Source organism: Balaenoptera ricei, chromosome 13, assembly GCF_028023285.1.
Source record: "Balaenoptera ricei isolate mBalRic1 chromosome 13, mBalRic1.hap2, whole genome shotgun sequence".
NCBI lineage: Eukaryota > Metazoa > Chordata > Mammalia > Artiodactyla > Balaenopteridae > Balaenoptera > Balaenoptera ricei.
In genome coordinates this window covers 88,603,800-88,615,903 of record NC_082651.1, presented here as the reverse complement: position 1 = coordinate 88,615,903, position 12,104 = coordinate 88,603,800, and positions in this window count along the sequence as shown.

Genomic DNA, 12,104 nt, shown 5'->3' with positions numbered 1-12,104 from the left:
GGTCGCCCTGTGGAGTAGGAGGAGGGTCTCTGCCTTGTGCCTGGAGGTCAAAGCTAGGAGCCCAGCCTTCATCATTTCTGGGCCTGGACTCAGCACACCTTGGGAGGCCCAAAGCTTTCTCAGCCCACAAATCTTAGCCGCTCTCTCCCTCTCCAGGAGGGGTTAAAGCCCAGCACTCTGTGTCCTTCTAGGCAAGGTGAATCGGAATCTGGGAACTTCAGTAAATCTCAGTTCCAGGGAGACAGGAGAGGGCCCAGAGAGCGCAGGGACGTTGGAGTCTGAAGAATCTGGGTGTGAAGGCTGGTTCTATGACATATGTTGTCACCTTGTGCAAAGGTATACTTCTGAGCCTCTGTTTCTTCATCTAAAAAAATAAGAATAACATCTCTGGATGCCAATCTCCCGGCACAGGGTTTTCTATATGATAAGGCCTCAAGCAATCGCAGCACCTCCCCCTGGGCCTGCATTCTAAACATGAGCTCTAAGGAATGAAGGGTTTTCATGAGAAAGTGAGGGATTCTAGGTCCCAGGGGAGAAGGGAAGGGAAGGGAAGCAGGTGAGGGGGTCTGTTTGTTTTCAAAGGGAGGGAGACTCTCACAGGTGTCTCTGAAATCACCCTGCCCATGGGAATGCTTTCAAGTAAGACAGCTTCTTTGCACAACCTAGAGGCAAGCCTCCTGGGCCAGAGGGGAGCGTGGCCCGAGGGCTGCATGAGGCACAAAGTCAGCTGTACACCCAACTGTCTAGCTGTGCATTTACATGGGGGTTTTCTGGGCACCTCAAAGAGCCTGGCGTTGGCCAAGCAGGCAGACGATCACCCCATTGTGTAAAACAATGAAACCTACAAGCTGGGAAGGGCAGAATGATTTCACCCGGCTTCCTCAGCGGCTACACCAGCAGAGCCTCACGGATCCTCCCTCCCCATGGCCTCCTGGCCCGTACCTACTGCACTCCTCAGAGTGATCTACACGGCAGGGAAGTAAACCACTATTAGACACGTAAAGAAAACTCTAAACGTTGCTTTGCATTTTCTCTACCAGTCAAAAATGTGCTTTGCAGCCAACTGTGAAATGACCTTAACATCCACAGCTAAAGTCCATGTAATACCTAGCTTTGGCTCACTCCCTAATTCCAGACTCTGAAGTTATGAATAGAAGATGAAATCTGCAAGGTCGTTTCGTGAGTTCCTTGTCACATCTAAGAACCAGTGCAGAGATGCAGGGAGAGAGATCCTGTCCACCACGAGGGTGGCGACAGGGCTTCTTGCCCCCTACAAATGGCCTCATGCAGAAAATCCCATTTCGACACAGCAATACTGTTGGTATGGTCCAACTACCACCGAGCCCTCTGCCTCTGAAACAGGAAATGAGTTCGCCTTTATTGTTTCTCTAGAAATAAATATTTATGATTCAAACCTTTGTGTTCATTATTTCAAATTTTGTATTTTTATAATTGTTCTTACTTGGAGAGCATTTGGTTTACTTTTATTGTGCTTCTGGGACAAGTCAGAATATCCACATGTTTCAGCATATTTCCTAAAGGTGAGATATTGATTTTTTAATTACAACTATTTCAACCCACGTATGTCTGCTACACAGTTCTACAAACCATGTGCAAGGCTTCTGCCTTAATCCGCATGGGTGACATAATTAGATGCCCAACAGCTAAAGAATCAGAGTATCCAGGAGAGGGAAATAAATTTGGTCTCACTCCTAGCAAAAATGGACATAGTCAACCCTGTAGATGAAGTCTGAAAATTTTTTAATCTATCCTAGCAGTTTTCTGATTCCCTTTGCTCTAAGACATTTTCGAGACCAGAAGCAGATGAGAAGCTAGGTGCATTTGCAGATACTTTTTTAGGAAAAAATAAAAAGAGGTAGATAATCTTTAGCAATATTATCTATATTTATGGCACAAATTTAAATTTTCTCTGACAAAAACTGTAGAAGTTAGAAGCGATAAGTATTTTTATTCTCATTGACAGGTAAGGAAATTGAGACCATGGGATGCTATGGGATTTGACTAAGGTAACGCAGCAAAGTTCAGCAATAAACTTGTGCTGAGACTAAGGTCTCCTGCTTCCCAGTTCCTTTTATGTGGGTTATCTCCCAGACTTACTGAAGTGAACGTCAGGTTGTAACACATATATCTGGAAAAAGCACAGACTGTTGATCTCATTTTGTATAATGTCCACACTTAGCCTATTCTCTAGTGCAAGTCATAGACTTTAATCAATAAATATTATTAACTGAAGAGAAGTGTTTGCTTTAATAATTATTTTTCTTCCTGACCAAGGCAACAGTAAGAAATCTATAAGGCACAATTTTGGAAGAGAAAAAAAAAAAAAAATCCTATCCCTTTAGGAAATACTTTGACAGTGAAGAAAACTAACCTAATATTTTAGAAAAATTTGGATTCCTGAAATTCCATTGGCAAAAATTAAATGAGGCTTAAAATTCTATGGACAAATGTATATTTAAAATTATGATCTGGAATCCAGACAAGGGAGTAGGGCAAAAAATAAATCCATGCTCCCAGCCACTATATACATTAGATATTTTTCTTTTCATAAACAATGTAATAAAACACTCAGTCTTACTGGATCAAAACTCAAGAGGTTACAGCTAATCTAAAAATATCAGTTGTTCTTTTTATCCACAGAGACCCTACATACCAACATTTGAGAGCAGGCAAAAGTTTTGTAATTTTATAATAAAGTACCACTCCAGAGCATTTTATGTCAAAACATAGGGTGATAATTTTGCATTAGGAAGTGTAAAACAACACAGTATATTAGAGTGGCAACCCAGGATCATCTTAGAATAAATGGAGAAGCAATCCCAGGAAGTGGAAATTTGTGGAGAAATCTGTCACTTAGTGTATACTTCTGTAAGGCCAATGTTGGTTCACTTAAGCAACACGATATCCAAAAAGCCACCGATTACCAGCCAGCAAAGACTGAGTGGGGAGCCTGGACTTCCGTCTTTGTCTGGCTGTAAAAAGGTGGTCCTCCCTGCCCCACCCGGGTGTATCAGAGAAGGCTGAGAGGGAAACCAAACTTACACCATTACCCAGCGGTAACAAGGCCTTCTACCTACCCCCAGCAGAAGCAACAAGAAGGGACTTGGACCTCGCTCCTCCCAGCCTAGGAGGCGTCAGTGGAGGCCTAGCAGGGAGCCTGAAATCCCACCTCCACCAAGTAGTAAGGAAGCACCCCTGTCCTCCCAGGGTGCCAAGGGAGCCCAAGTGGGGAGCCTGGACCTTCACCCCCACGTGATGGTAGCAAAGCATAACCTCCCTCTTCCCCAACCAGCGCAGCAAGTCAGAGGAGACTTGCTAAAATAGATTTTGATAAGATCCAGTCTCATGACATAATACCAGAAATTTCAAGGGTACAATTGGAAACTACATGTCAGACCAAGAACCAGGAAAATCTTCACTTGAAAGAGAAAAGATAATCGACAGACATCCACATCAAGGTGACACAGACGTTGGAATTAGGCAAGAATTTTAAAGCAGCCATCATAAAAATACTTCAGTGGGTAATTATGAACCCCTGAAACAACTGAAAGTCTCAGTAAAGTAATAGAATATATGAAGAAAACCCACATGGAAATTTTAGAATTTTTAAAAATATAATCATTGAATGTTTTAAAAACAGCATAACATAGGGGACACAGGAAAGAATCAGTGAAGTGGAAGAGACAATAGGAACTACCTGAGCTGAACAACAGAGAGAAAATGGCTGAAAAAAAGTGAACAGAACCACAAAAAGCTGTGAGATGATAACAAAAGATGTAATATTTGTGTCATTGGAGTCTAAGAAATAGAGGAGAAAGAGAACGGTGTTGAAAAAAGTATTTGGAGAAATTATGGCTGAACATTTTTCAAATATGGAAAAGAAAGAATAACTGAAATTCTTTCAAATATGGAAAAAGATGTAAACCTATAGATTTAAAAATCTGGGCAAAACCCCGAATGGATAAACCCAAAGAAATCCATACCATGAACCATCTTAATCAAACTTCAGACAATTAAAGAATTAAAGACCAAGAAAATATCTTGAAAGCAGCAAGAGAGAAATGACACCTTACATAAAGGGCAGAAATAATTCAGTTGACAGCAGATTTCTCATCAGAACCATGGAAGCTGGATGGTTCTAGCACAACCTTTTTCAAGTGCTGAAAAGAAAGAACTGTTAACCCAGAATTCTGTACCTTGCGAAATTATTTTTCAGGAATGAAGGAGAAATAAAAAAATTCTCAGATACAGGAAAAGTAAAAGGATTTTCCACCACCAGACCTACTCCAAAATAATGGCTTTAAAACGTTCTCAAAACAGAATGGAAATCATTTAAAAAAAGAAAACTTGGAACATCAAGAAGAAAGAAAGAACAGTGGTAAAAGCAAAAACGTGGCTACACAGAATAGACCTTCCCTCTCCTCTTGAGTTGTCTAAATTTTGCTTGAGGGTCAAAGCAAAAAGCATAGCATTGTTTGGCCTGCATCTCAATGTATATAGAGTAAATATTTAAGACTATTATGACATAAACAGGGAGCCTAAAAGGAGGTGTCTTAGTTAGTTTGGGCTGCTATAACAGAATACCATCGACTTGTTGGCTTAAACAACAGGCTGGAGGTCCAAGATCAAGGTGCCAGCAAATCCAGTGTCTGGTGACAGTTGTCTTCCTGTTTTACAGATGGCCGTCTTGTCTTCTTGCTGTGTCATCACACGGTGGAGAACAGGGAGGAAGGAAGCAAGCTCTCTCATGACTCTTCTTGAAAGGGCACCAATACCATTCATGAGGGCTCTAGCCTCCCTTATGACCTAATTACCTCCCAAAGGCCCCATTTCCTAATACCATCTCACTGGGGATTAGGATTTCAACCCAGGGATTTTGGGGTGTCACAAACATTCAGTCCATAACAGGGTGTAAGGTTTCTACATTCACTCAACGTGGTAAAATGATGACACCAGTAGATATTTGTGGTAATGATATAAATCTATATCTTGATTGTGGTGGTGGTTACAGGAATCTACCCATTACTATTGCTATGTCTGTGAAAAAGCAGCATAAGAATATACACACATTGTACCAACATTGATTTTTCTGATTATGATATTGTATTAATCATTACACAAGACGTAACCATTGAGAGAAAAACGGTGAAGGATGTATGGAACCTCTCTGTACTATCTTTGCAATACCTGTATATCTATAATTATTTCAAAATAAAAAGTGCTTTTAAAATGGGAAATGGTTCTAGATTAAAAGATGCTAAAGACATATACGCAACAAAAATCTACTTTGATTGGATTATGATTTTTTTTTTAATTCAAAAGGTTGGAAAGTTTGGGGAAATTTTAATATAGATGGGATATTTTATGATTTTAGATAAAATTATTGTTAGTTTTCTTCAGTGTGATAGTAATGTTGTGGTTATACAGAATAATGCCTTTATTCCTAAAAGATGTGTGCTGAAGTATTTAGGGATGAAATATAATCAAACTAACTTCCAAATGGTTCAAGGAGAAAGACAGTGAGAAACAAATAAAACATTGTCAATTGTTGACTCTATGAGGAAGGCATGAGGGTGTTCCTTGTACTGTTCTTTCAATTATTTGGTATGTTTGTAGATTTTCATTTTTAAAAAGTTGGAGGGATGGATTGATGGATAGATATGTGAAAGAGCAAGTACAGTAAAATGTTAACTGTGAAGTTTAGGTGATGAGTAACTGGGTGCTCATTATAAATATATTTCCGTTTTTCTGTATGCCTGGAAATGTTTAAATTAAAATACTGTTGGGGGGGGAAGCTGAGGGAACATGTCAAAACCCAGTGCCCTCCCCCAGCACGCCCAATCCTCCCTGGCCCAGTTAAATACATACTTATCATAATGAAAATAAAACTTATCATTTGTCATGGGAAAAAGCTTGCCTGGCTTCCTGGCTGGAGAAACCCCACCAATGCCTTACACTTTTCCCATAGTGGTAAAGTCCCAGGCAGTGCCATGGTCCACACCATCAAACTGAGAAGTCTCCTCTGAGTATTGCTGATTGTCAAGGAGAGACAAACCTGGACAAGAACAGGCTGGGCTTATAGATAATCTGGTTTTCCCAGAAGGTGCCCAAAATTTAAAGGAGTTAATGCCCCTTATGTGAGCAGCTGAGGCCCAGGAGTAGTGAGAAGCATGTCGGTGGTGGTGAAGAGCCAAACGAATTTTGGGTTATATATGTATGTTGAAAATATATTTGGGGTATATTTACTTTTAGGGGAAATATATGTATTAGAACTACAATAAGAAAACAACTCCCATCATGGTGGGAGTTTATAACACATTAAGTACCAGAGTTAGGAATTAATAGACAAAGAAATGGAAAAATTAAAAAGAATATAGAAGATATGAACCTTATCATCAAAAAAGATGGATTTTATGATACACAGATCGCTATAACAGTTGACAAGAACCCTTCAAGCCATCCCACCCACCTTAGAGTAACTGCTCAAGTATTTCAGTGTCACCTGAAACTAACACAACATTGTAAATACCCCAATAAAAATTAAAAAAAAAATTTCAGTGTCAGCTGATCTCTCCAATGACAAGACCATGGAGACTGTTCCTGATAGCTACAGCCTCACACCTGCTCTGGTCCTTGGCCTACTGCAGACCTACAGAAGGAGCTACGTATGCTGTGAGATACTGAAGATATTTTGAACTCTGACGGCACAAAGACGCTCAGCTTCTGACCCAGGTCAATAAGAAATGAACCAATCTTCCAAGTGAATCTCATTATTTAAGGCAAGGCCCGTATTCTCTGGAAGCTCATTTTCCCTCTCTGGTCCTTGGAGTGGCAAAGAATCTAGCCATTCCTGCCCCATTTCCTCTAGTTTTCTTTCATGTCCCCTGTAAAGTTTCTCATCTCATGCCACCACCTACCTACAGGCTCCAAGTGGTACCCACTGCTGTGAATGACAAACAGCAATCCATCCCTGCACCTGTCATGACAAAACTCCTTATCTTATCTCCCCAGCAAAAGAGTTCAATCAAACCAATCATTAAAAATAAATGAATTATGCTTTATACCTCCCCAGAGATTGCTGAGCTAAATGAGCCAGCTAAGTGTTTGGAAAGGAAAAACAAAACTCTCAGCCGATTCATCCCATCTTTCATCCATCTCAAACCATCCCACTTTTCTGGGTTAGTCCTTCTATATTCTTGTTGCTGGAGCTGGAACCAGCACTGGCCAGGAAAAATGGCCAAGAATGGAAGAACAGATGAATGGATGAAGAAGATGTGGCACATATATACAACGGAATACTACTCAGCCATAAAGAAAAGAAAGAAAGAATGCCATTTGCAGCAACATGGATGCAACTAGAGATTATCATACTATGTGAAGTAAGTCAGAAAGAGAAAGGCAAATACCATATGATATCAAGCATACGTGGAATCTAAAATATGACACAAAACGAACCTATCTACGAAACAGAAACAGACTCATGTATATAGAGAACAGACATGTGGTTGCCAAGGGGAAGGGGGTTGGGGGAAGGATGGAGTGGGAGGTTGGGGGCAGCAGATGTAAGCTATTATATACAGGATGGATAAACAACAGGGTCCTACTGTATAGCACAGGGAACTATATTCAATATCTTATGACAAACCATAGTAGAAAAGAATATTTTTTAAAATGTACACATATGTATAACTGAATCACTTTGCTGTACAGCAGAAATTAACACAACATTGTAAATCAACTATAGTTCAATTTTTTTAAATGTAAAAAAAAAAAAATTGGCAGCAGATGCCAGGGCTTAGGCGGCTGGGGGGGGTGACAGAAACATTCCTGCAAATATGTCCATGTGATAGTATTGTGTGACCAGCTTTTCTGTGGGCTAGGACACTCTAGCACAAGTCAGAGGAAGCACAGATCCAAAGGAGACTACAGAGGGAGGTGTCTGCAGAGTGAAACACCCCCTGCTACTTATTCAGTGACACCTGCCACATACATAGGCCCCTGCCCTGCCCCACACCTCAGTCTGCCCCCGGGGTGATTTTTTTTCTCCCTAAGCATATGCCTCAAAGGAGTGGTGTGAATGGGACACTTACATTTTGTCACCAGACTTCCTCTCTCAACCAAACATAATGATAATCTGTGAACTGATTAATCCATTTGTCTCCATGGAGTTTAAAAAAAAAAAAGTTTTCTTTCCAGTTTTCCAGAAGGTTTCAAGACCACCAGTCCAGGTCAGATACCCTTCTTCCATCCCACTTCAGGATCCCTGGGCTATAATAAAGTGAAGATGAAGATTCTCCTAGGAATAAGGCAGCTTGGGAGGCAGGTTACTTCAGGAGGCTGAGAGAAGCTTTTCTAATAATACTTTTACACGGTGCTTCAAAAATGCCCAAGTTGTTCTGCAACACATTAGGGTCCAGTTTTTGGTTCAAGTAGTTAATAAATGACTGAGAAAACATGTATGACTTTGACCTCTACATTAGCTGAATGAGGTAAGTGGGAGGAGTATTATCACCATTATGAGGCTCAGAGAAGCGTAGGTACTTTGCCCAAAGCTTGTGAGCAGCAGAAAACCTAGAACTGGATCTTCAGGTCTCAAAGGAAACACAGCTTCTAATTCCTCCTGTGCCACTGTCATGAGGTTTGATCCCCATGAGATAGTAGTAATCTCATGTCCCTTGTGAATTTTTCATCTGAAACACGCAAACTGGGCCCAACCATCAGTGTGGCCTTAGAGGTGGCCCCAAAAGCCGGGCTGGACGCGTAGGGTGCGTGACCAAGCCTGCGCCTCTAAGAGCTCCGCCCCGCCGGGGGCTCGAGACCTCTGCCTCAGAGACCCTGCCCGAAAAGGCTGGGGAAGCACGGGACTTTCTGATCTAGGGCAGGGTCCGGCCGCACCATCCCTGCCGGCTCGAATCCCAGGGATCTCCGTCGGACCACGGCTGCGCTGGATTCGAGACGCCATAGGAACTCCAAGGGTCTCCAGCCCGCATTAAACCCGGAGCTGCCCTCTTCTCGTCGGCATCTCTGGCGCTCACATACGCCAACAGCTGGATGTGCCCGCCGGGCCAGTGTTACCCCAAGTTTGTGATCCCTGAAGGTGGGACACAGAAGTCGGAAGCGGCAGCCCACTACCGCCTGGAGTCACCGCGCCCCCGCGCCCACTGCTCGGGGTGGTGAGCTCCGGCTGCGCCTGCGCGCCGGGCCTGCGCAATGGGCGGGGAGGCGGACGGGTGGGACCGCGCCAGGTGGGCGGGGCGAGTACACCACAGCAGCTGGTGCTTTGAAACCCTAGGGCAGGGAGGCTGTTCTATAAACCACCAGATCCCGGAGGCGGAAGCTGCTGGGCACCCTCCTTCACTAAGGGCACCTGCCAAAGCTTCGGTTCTGCGGATTCTGTCGGTGGGGAGGAACCGATTCTTGGCGCACCTGTGGGCAGGATTTGAGGGGCGGGACCGGGAAATGGGGGAGCAATAGTGTCACTGCTCCAGGCGTGGCCCATTTGTGACGTCATGGAAGTACGTAAATGAGATACCGATGCAGACGTCGCGGATCCCTTGCGCCCTTGCCAGAGGCCTGTGTGACATCACTGTGTCACCGGGAGGATCCCCTGACGTCACGGTGTCATAATGTTCTGGGAGGTGGGATGGGACGCCTTTGAGCCGGTTCTACGGACGCCAAGGTTCCAGGGGAGGGGGTGGGGATGATATCACAGGTCCCACGTTCTTGCAGATGAGGTGCCGTCCAGGAGCCCTAGACCATCTTACTGCGTTTCTCCCTCCCCCCAGGACCCTATACTAGCCCTGAATCCCGAGACAAGGAGGTAAGCGGGAAAAAGGCCCTTCGTGCGCCCCAAACCCCTAGCTACATTCCGGAAGGAGGGGGTGGAACCTGAACTCTTCCTCTAGGAAGAAGCCCCTGCGGGCTGTTCTTTCCCCCAGGGCGCTCCTGTTCTCCTCCCAGAGCTAGCGCTAGGAAGCTCCAGGCTGCGCCGAGGGTCTCTCGCGCCTTCTACCCGCCCAGCAGAGAAGTCCAGCCGGGTAGCTGCCCCACCTCCTGCGCTAGAGACGAATCGCAGGCCTAGCAACTTTGGGAAGGGCCCCAGCCGAACTCTCATCTCCTTCCCTCCCGAAAACTGGCCTGAGCCACGCTGGGCACGTGAGGCCAAAGGAAACTTAATGTCTGAAAACGGGGGGTGGGGGGTGGTTCAGAATCTTCCAGAGGTGTAGCAGGAAAAAATTGGCCACCTGTAGAGTGGACAGGCAAGAAAACCCACCCAGCATTTCTGACCGTCTCGTTGCCTTTTCATGCGACCCACAGAGTAGGATCAGGGAATTGTAGTCTGTGTGGGGTCTGGTGGTCCGCGACCCAGGCTTGCCCTTCCATTTGCAGTCGCTGTTACTGCACCGTCTATGAAATCACTGCCATGAGGATAGACTGCAGCCAGCTACGCCGATAAGTGGCTTCTGCGTCCACCAAGATGATAGAGGCATTGAGAACAGGCTGGAGGTCTCTGGGCAGCACCCTGTCCCACTCCCACCCCATCCCCCAAACCTCTGCGCTTAGGAATTCATTCTTCCAAGGACGCACACTTGGTACTGAAAGTCTCTCCGTGGCAGGGCCTGGGGTTGGAGGGGCGGGGATTCATGGTATCAGAGGAGGGTGGGCCAGAAAGGAAAACCCTCCTTGGCAAACCTCCCCATTTCACAGTCTTTACTAAGTCCTTGAGTTGGGGCAGAGGTTCTTTGTGTCCTGGGGAGGTGGGAGGTGGTGCAATGTGAGGGACGGGGCAGCAGCAGTCAATCCCTGAGAAAAATGGACTCCCAAAAAGAGTAAAGGAACCGAGTGAGGCACTCTCTCAGGTCCTCAGAGGTGATCAAAGCTCTCGGTAGTGGAGCGTGTGTGTGTGTACCCACGCCCTGTCCTCATCTTGGAACAATCACTTAAACGGGCGAGTAAAGGAACAGATGTGGCTTCTCCCCTGGGGCGCTAACACAAGTCGCGGCGAAGCGCGACCCATACCACAGCCTGCGCTGCCTGGGCCCAAGCCGTCGAAGCCCAAAACCCACTGACTAACCCTCCCTCCAGATGCCCAGAGGTCACAGTTCTCTGGGATACGGGCTCCGCTCTCTCCTGGGGCGAGTCCTTTTGGACCCGAGGGGTAAGAAGGCTTGGGCTCTTGCTTGACTAGCGGAGATCCCATAGGCCGGTCCAGAACCGGCAGCGCCCCGCCCCTCGTTCTCAGTGGGTCCTGGGACCAGTCAAGAAGGTTTGGAGGGCAAGACCAGATGCAGACAGGACCTGCGGCGGAAGTTACTCGGGGTTGCGGACGGGACACAGCGAGGTGCCCCGATTCCTGGGCCGCCCCTCCAGGCCTGTCCAGCAGGGGGCAGCGTGGCTCCGAATGCTGAGGGCAGGACTCGTCCACGCCGTCCCGGCCAAGGCCACAGAGATAAGCTGGGTTCCCGCACCGCCGAGTTCAAGCCCGCCGAGGGCGGGGAGGCATTCCCAGAGGAGGTGAGGATGGCGCAGCGAAAGGCTAGAGCGTTTTAACTCCTGCAGCCCCGGCACACTTTTTCAGACCGAGGATTTGTGGTCCCTGTTGCAGGTAAGCTCGGCCCAGCTGTCTCCGCGGTCGCTGAGCGCCGGGCACAGAAGCCCGAGAGGCTGCGCTCGGCTCGGGAAGGGCCGCGGGCGCCACCGCCTGAGCCGCCGCGCGGTCAGGATGCTGGAGCTGGGGGAGCCCCGCCCCGCCCCAAGCTGGAGAGCCCCCTGCGGCCTGGCCTCTAATTGTGGGAAAACTAGGCGCCCCAGGGAAGGTTCAACTTGTGGAGGGCGGACTCAGATTTCTCCTCCGAAACTCCCCGGGCCTCCCAGGGCGCCCGCCCCCGCCATTCCTGACAAGGCTTTAAAACGGCAGGAATCTTTGCGGGCGTGGAGCCGGGATCCGGGCAGGGGACAGGCCCCAGCCAGAGAATTGTGTCAGGGGGCTCCTAACGGAGGGAGGGATGTAGTTTTGGGGCTTTGGGGAGGCAGCGGTGATTATGTATTTGTAGCCGCGTATTGGGGCCCGGGGGACGGTACTG